The sequence below is a fragment of the Pan paniscus genome, chromosome 1 (assembly GCF_029289425.2).
Source record: "Pan paniscus chromosome 1, NHGRI_mPanPan1-v2.0_pri, whole genome shotgun sequence".
In the NCBI taxonomy this organism is placed as follows: domain Eukaryota; kingdom Metazoa; phylum Chordata; class Mammalia; order Primates; family Hominidae; genus Pan; species Pan paniscus.
This window is the reverse complement of record NC_073249.2, coordinates 97,527,368-97,535,115: the sequence shown is the minus strand read 5'-3', so window position 1 is coordinate 97,535,115 and position 7,748 is coordinate 97,527,368. Positions and strand designations below refer to the sequence as shown.

Sequence of the window (7,748 nt, the reverse complement as noted above, 5' to 3'; positions counted from 1 at the left end):
TTTGATTCCTGAGAACTTGGAAGCCATTGGAAAAGAGTTTCCTCATTCTCCTAATATCTGATCTCCCAACCTACTACATTTCTATCCATATACCTTGCCTTCACTTTATTTAGGGTAATAAACAGTCTGTGCTCCTCCTGTCCTTTACTTTGGCACTGAGCCCCACTCTCTCTTGCCTACCCAAACACTTTGCTTTTGCAGTTGCCTACTTTCTCATGTGCATCATTAATTCTTCTTTGTCTACTGGATCATTCCCTTCAATATATATTCATGCTGAAATATCTATCTAACACTTACCTTCCCATCTCCACCCCACCCTCAATCTCACATCTGCCTTTAGGTACCATCTGATTTATCTATTCCCTTTTATAGCAAAATTCCTCAAAAGATATGCCTATACATTCTGTCTTTACTTCCTCATTCTTGTTTTCCTTTACTCAAGGTATTTTTCTTTCTAAAAAATGTATTAAAACTCTCACCAAGTAAAAAATATCCTTCATATTTCCAAATCCACATATCCATTTTTATTTTACATATTACTTGACATATCAGCAGCATTTGATGCAACTGGCTTCATCCTTCTTCAGAGACCTGGCACTCTCAAGTTTCTCCTCCAACCTCAATGCCCACTTTTTTCTTAGCCTCCTCGTTCAGCTCCTAATGTTGCTATGCCCTATGATTCACTCCTTAGCTTCTTTTCTTTATTATACTCCCTCGGGTCATCTCATCTAGTTCTATATAACTTTTTAAATAAGTTGACAACTCACAAGTTTATACCCCCAGTCACTGACTGTCCCCTAAACTTGAGATGTGTATGTCTAAATGCCTATCCAATATTTCTACTTGAGTCTTGTAGAGATCTTAAATCTATTATGTTCAAAACAGAAGTCTTGATTTTCAACTGCTTTACCCTAAAAATGTCGCACACCCGTTATCCTCATCAGTTATTCCTGTCTTCCTGATGGCTCAAGTCGTAAACCTGAAAATTAGTTCTGATTCTCCTTTTCTTACATCCAATATCTATTCCATCAACATGTTTTATTGATCCTACTTTCAAAATATCCCTAAAATTAGTCAGTTTTCCCTACTTCACTCTGTTTCCTTCTCTAGTAGTTTATTTTTATCACCACAGAAACATGCTGGAGTATCTTCCATCTTAAAACCCTTCCCTCGAACCATTATTCCACCCTCCCCCAACATTTCTCCTAACATCTTACTAGCCTAATTAACTGCTTCATTTCACAGGAGTCTTGGAGAAGTTTTCTCTGCTTTCTCTCTTAAAATGTTTACCACCCACTTTCTTTTTAACCTGCTTCTCTCAATTTTCTATCACCAAACTCTACTGAAACTGCTTTGTGTCAAATCATCTGTGATCTCCAAGTTGTTGAATACAGTGTCATTTCTCCATCATTACCTCATCATCATCATCTTACTTAATCTCTTGGTATGTGAAATAGAATTAACCATTCCTTTCTTAATGGAGTCTTTTTTTCTTGGATCTCATGACACCATATTCTTCTGATATTCCTCTTACCCATTGAATGCTGTTGTCTCTCAGTATTCTTTACTAACCTCTCTTCTACTCAATCTCAAAAGGTTGGAAATATCTGTGGCTGTGTCTTAGACCTTCTTTTTTAAAAAAATCTACACACCTTTCTGAGGCAATGTCATTGGATCACATGACTTCAGATACCATCTATCTGATGACTTCAAAATTGATACCTCTAGGCATAACCTTTTCTCAGAGCTTACATTCATTCATTCATTCCTTCATTTATTTAACAAGTATTGAACAGCTACTAAAGGGTTAGGCACTGTTTCATGCTTTGGAGATATAGTAGTGAACAAGATAGATGAGGTGCCTGCCTACTTTTGTGAAGACAATAAACAAACAATAAATTAATTCAACAATTAGATATTGATAAGTGATATGTACATAACTAAAATAAGAGTGCTATTATACAGAATATTTGGGGGTACTTTAAGGAAAGGAGGTTTTGTGGTAGAGGGGACATTTGAACTTAAAATGGAAAAATAAGAAGGAAGTAGCCTTGTTAATTAGAGAATTTTAGCACAAGGAACAGTGCAAAGATTCCAAGATGAAAATCAGCTTGTCATGTTAGAGATATAGAAAAAGACCAACTCAGTTAGAAAATTGTGGACAAAGCAGGAGTAATACAACATAAAGTCAGAGATACAGACGGGTCAGATAATGATGATCTTCTAAATAAGGTGACATTTGTGCATTTTATTTTAGGTGTGATGAGACTAGATGATATTTTTTGGTAAGAGAGTGATCTAATATGGTTTGATTTTTAAAGATTGCTTTGTGCAATTGTTTATTAGTTTCAGACTAACTCTGAATACAACTAGAAAATGTGTGTGTGTGTGTGTGTGTGTGTGTTTGAAGGTATCACAGAGCTATCAAGATTGTGACAATTTATTGGGGCTTACATTCAGATTTAGAGGGAAATATAGTATTTTGGGAATTAAAAGACAAAATTTTCTAAAACTGATGAAAGATATCAAGGTACAGGTTCAAAAGGATATTATAAACTCCAAGCAGGAGATATAAGAGAAAACCAAAGCAAGACATATAATAATAAAACTGCTGAACATTTGAGGCAATGAGGAAATCCTAAGAGCAGACAGAGAAACACTTGTATTACCTTCAAAGGAGCAACAATAAGATTGATACTTGTCTTTTCAAAAGAAACAATGGAAGCTAAAAGACGATGAAATGTTATATTCATCTTTCTGAAGCAAAATAAGTTATATGTTAACAGTGAAAATATCCACCAAAAAGAAAACATGTAAAGATATTTTCAAGCAAAGAAAAACAGAGCTAATCACCAGAGACCTACTGTAAAGGAAATATTAAAGGATAATTCTAGTTGGAAGCACAGAGGAGCAAGAAAGAATAAGAACAATGGAAAGAGCATATGTGTGGAAAAATATAGCTAGATATTGATTGCATAAAATAATAATAGTAATCTTTCAGGATTTAAGATAAATAGAATTAAAATACATAACAATCCCAGATAAGGCAGTGAGAAAATGGAGTTAAGTATTGTAGGATACTTGTATTATTTGGGTAGGGGTTAAAGTATTTTTTTCTTAATAATATACCCTAACAAATCAAGGATGCATGCTATAATTTTTAGGGCAAGGATGCAGATAATAATAAAAGTGTATAATTAATAAGCTTTTGTATAAAGATAATTAACTGGTAAATATTAACTTAATCCAAAAAAGTCAAGAATAGAAAAAGAAATACAGAACAGGTGAGATAGTAGAAACCAAGTAGTAATATTGTAGAGATGTAAACCAAATAGTTCCATAATAACTCTGAATATAAATAGAGTAAATACGCTAATTAAGGGACAAGGCTGTCAGACTGGATTAAAAAAAACCAACTGTATGCTGCTTATAAGAGACACACATACAATGTGATTAAAATGATTGTAAATGAAAGGGTGGAAGAAAGAGATACCATTCAAACACTAAAAGAAAGCTGTTATTATTATATTCATATCTGTCAAGCAGACTTTAAGGCAAAAAATATTGCTAGAAGGAAATTTTATAATAATAAAAGATCAATTCTCCAGGAAGCCTCAAAATACATAAATAAAAATCGACAGAAGTATAAGGAGGACCAGGCAATCTACAATCATAGTGGGGTATTTAAATACACCTCTCTCAGCAACTGATAGAACAAGTAAAAAATATGTAAGAATATAGAATATTTCTACAAAATTATTAATAAAACATCAACATACATTGAACGCTACACCTAACAACTGCAGAATACCCATTCTTTTGAAATTGACCATATACTGGGCCATAAAGCAAGTTTCAATAAATTTTAAAGGGTTGAAATCATAGAGTTTGTTCTGTAACACAGTGGAATGAAGCAAGCATTAAATAATAGGAAGATAACTAGAAAAATCTTTAAGTGTTTGAAAATTAATGACTTCTAAATAATCAATGGGTCATTGAATAAATTACAATGCAAAATTAGAAAATATTTTGAACTAAATGAAAATGAGAAAAATATGAAATAGCATAACTTGTGGAATACATTAATTCCATGCCTAATAGATATTTATAGCCTATATATATATACACACACACACATATATACATATATACACTCACATATATACATATATAAACACATACATATATATATGAATGATATCTCTTTTTCCCATCCTTTCATTTTCAATCACTGTTATCATTTTTTATGGGTGAATCTTATAAGCAGCATACAGTTGTGTGTATATATATGTATATGAAAGACTGAAAAATTAATTACCTAAGCATGTATTTCAAGAAGTTTTAAAAAGAACAAATTAAGCCCTAAGAAAGTATAATGAAGGAAATAATAAAGATAACTAAAATTAATAAAAGAGAAAGAAAATTTAGAGAATCAACAGTGCCAAGATTCAGCCTTTGAAAAATCTAATAAAACTGATAACCCCTGCAAGATTAATCAAGGAAAGAAGAGTAAGTACCAATATCAGGAAAGTAAAAGGGGACATTGCTATTGAGGTTTTAGACATTAGAAAGATGACAAGAGCATATTATAAAAAACATTATACCAGTTAATTTGAAAATTTAGATGACATAGAAGAAATGTTTCTAGAAAAACACTTGTTACCAAAACTGAACCAACAATAAATAGAAAACCTAAATAGTCCTATGTTTATTAAAGAAATTGAATCTTAAATCCATTCATTTCCAGTGGGGGAGAAACTGCAGGTCAGATGGCTTTACTGAATTCTATTCAATGTGAAAGAAAGAAATAACTATAACATCACATAGATTATTTCAGAGAAATGAAAAACAGGAAACACCCATTTTATTAATCAAAACTGGCCTCAGTACCATAACCTGACAATGATATAAGAATCAAAATTTTCAGGACAATTCCTTTCATATAGATGCAAAACTCTGAAAGAATATAATAGCAGACTGAATTCAGTGGTATATAAAAAGAATATATGTTATTCCTAACTACATTTTATTCCAAAATTCATTTTTGGATTAACATTTGAAAACCAACCAATTAAGTACTGAAATAGAATAATGGGGAAAATTATATGAACCTCTCAATAGATGAAAAATTGATAAAATCCAATATTAATTCTGATTAATAAATAAAAGATTGATTATGTCTTTGAAAAATGTCATAGCAAAAATTATATTTAATGGTGAAATGAAAGCTTTCATCTCCAAGTTTGGGAATGAGACTAGTATGCCTGCATCATCCTATTGATATATACTATGTATAGTATCATCCTATTTAACATTGTACTAAAAGTCCTAGCTAGAGCAATACGTTAGGAAAAGGAATTAAAAGCAGAGTAATTGGAAAAGAAGTAATAAAACTGTTATTACTCACAGAATGATATAACTTTTGTATGTGGAAAATCCAAAAGAATGTATAGCTAAACTATTAGAATAAATAAACTAAACATGCTTCTGGTTATAAGTATACAAAAATCAATTGTATTTCTATATAACAGCAATAAACACTTAGAAAATGAAATAAGAAAAGATGCTATTTACAAAAGCATAAAAAAATCAGAAAAATTTTAGGAATAAATCTAAAGATATGAAATGGCTGTACTCAGAATATTATAAAAGTTGAGATTATAAGTGCTGAGAAAATGAAATAGGAAAGGAGGCTATTCATAAAAGCATAAAAAAAGAGGAAATTTTTAGGAATAAATCTAAGAAAACATGAAAGAGCTATACTCAGAAAATTATAAATATTGAGATAAAGATTTAAATAAATGGACAATATATAGCTTGTTTATGAACTGAAAGTCTCAATAGCATTAAGATATCAAATCTCCTTAAATTCATTTATAGATGCAATGAAATCCCATTCTGAATATCTGAAGTTTTTTTAAAAAATAAAGATTAATAAGGTGATTTCTAAAATTTATATGAAAATGTAGAGGGCCAAGATTAGGTAAGACCATCTTGAAGAAGACTAAGTTGGAAGACATACCAGATAGCAAGGTGTGTTATAAAGGAAGACAATATGGCATGGTGCAAGGCTAAACAAATGGAATGATAAAAGATAATAGTATAAAGTCAGTCTTATATCACTCTGGACATTTGGTTAATGGCAAAGATGGTAGTGTAGGTCAGTAGAGAAAGAATAGTCTTGAATAAATGGTGCTGGGTTAATTGAATTTTCAAATGGAAAAAAAATAGTTTCCAGGTTGATTTTACATGTAAGAGATAAACGAAGATAACATTGGAGAATATCTTCAGGACCTCGGGGTGGGGAAATACTTAAATAAAATTCAAAAAGTACTAATTAATAAGAAAAAGACTGATAAATTGTACTGCATTAAAAGTAGGAATGTTTATTCTTTTAAAGATAGCATTAGAAGAGAGAAGTACAAGCCACACAGTGGGAGGATATACAAAACACATTTAACCAATAAAGGAATCTGTCCTGAATATAAAAATAGCTTCTATAAATCAATAAAAAATACAGTTAACTCAATGGAAAAATGAATACCTTAGGAACGTTACAGAAAAGGATATCCAAATGGCCAATAAACATATCAAAACTTCTCAACCTTGTTATGCACTAGGGAAATGCAAATTGAAATAACGTGTGAGACCTCAATACACCCACCAAAGTGACTAAAAAGATAAGAAAGGAAAAAATCCTTGACAATACCAAATATTGGTGAGAATGTGGAGAATTGAGATTTTTTTTTTTAATGTACTGCTGGAGGCACATAAACTGACAGAAGCACTTTGGAAAATTGTTTGACAGTATCTAAGTCCTAGCGATTTACTCTTAGGAATATTCCCAACTGAAATATGTACATATGTGTAACCAAAAGTAGTACACAAAAAAATGCATAGCCCTATTATTTATAATACCCCCAAAAATGGAAGAGACCCAAATATCTACCCATAGACAAATGGATGAATAAATTGTTATATTTTCAGATAACATAATAGTCAGTGTTGGGACATGAAGGTAGACTGGACTAGGATGATAATGGCAGAGAGGGGGATAAATGGATAGATTTGGCAGGTTTGTAGGCAGAGTTGACTGGATGTGGTGATGAATCAGTGTGACGAGAAAACAGGAATCATGGATAACTTCTAGATTTTGGTATGAGCAAACAGTTATTTCTCGTTATTTCTATTATTTCCATCATCTTTCACATAAAAGAATGCAGTCTCTCCCTGCTCCTGCTCTTGCCTTCCTATATTCCTGTTTTCCACGTAGCAGCCCAGAGTGGTCTTTTAAAAACATAGATTATCTTACGCCTCCTGCTTAATACCCCTTTAAGTACATGCTAAAAGCTAACATGTACTGTTTTAATTCTACTGTGCCCCTCTTTACATGAGCTACGCTGTCTAGCTCTCTGACATCACCATATACCACTGGTCCTCTTTTTAATTATGTATGCTCTAAGGCACACTAGCTTCTTTTTGCTCTTTGGGACAAGTTTACTCTTGCTTAGAATCTTGCCCTTTGCCTTGGCTAGTTTCTTTTGTGTTTAAGATCTCAACTCAAAGATAATTCCCTAGAGAGGTCTTCCCCTGGCCATCTAATTTAAAGCACTTTCCTCCTCCCTCCCATCACTTTACTACAAGCTTGTCCAATCTGTGGCCCAGGACAGCTTTGAATGTGGCCCAACACAAATTTGTAAACTTTCTTAAAACATTATGAGTTTTTTTTAAAGCTTATCAGCTATTAT

General features: G+C 32.0%; 1 long non-coding RNA gene across 1 annotated transcript in view; it reads left to right on the top strand.

The window, feature by feature from the left end:
- Positions 1–7,748, top strand: part of LOC100979830 (uncharacterized) — a 101,681-nt gene that overhangs the window by 52,928 nt on the left and 41,005 nt on the right. The gene's annotated exons all lie outside the window — the stretch shown is intronic.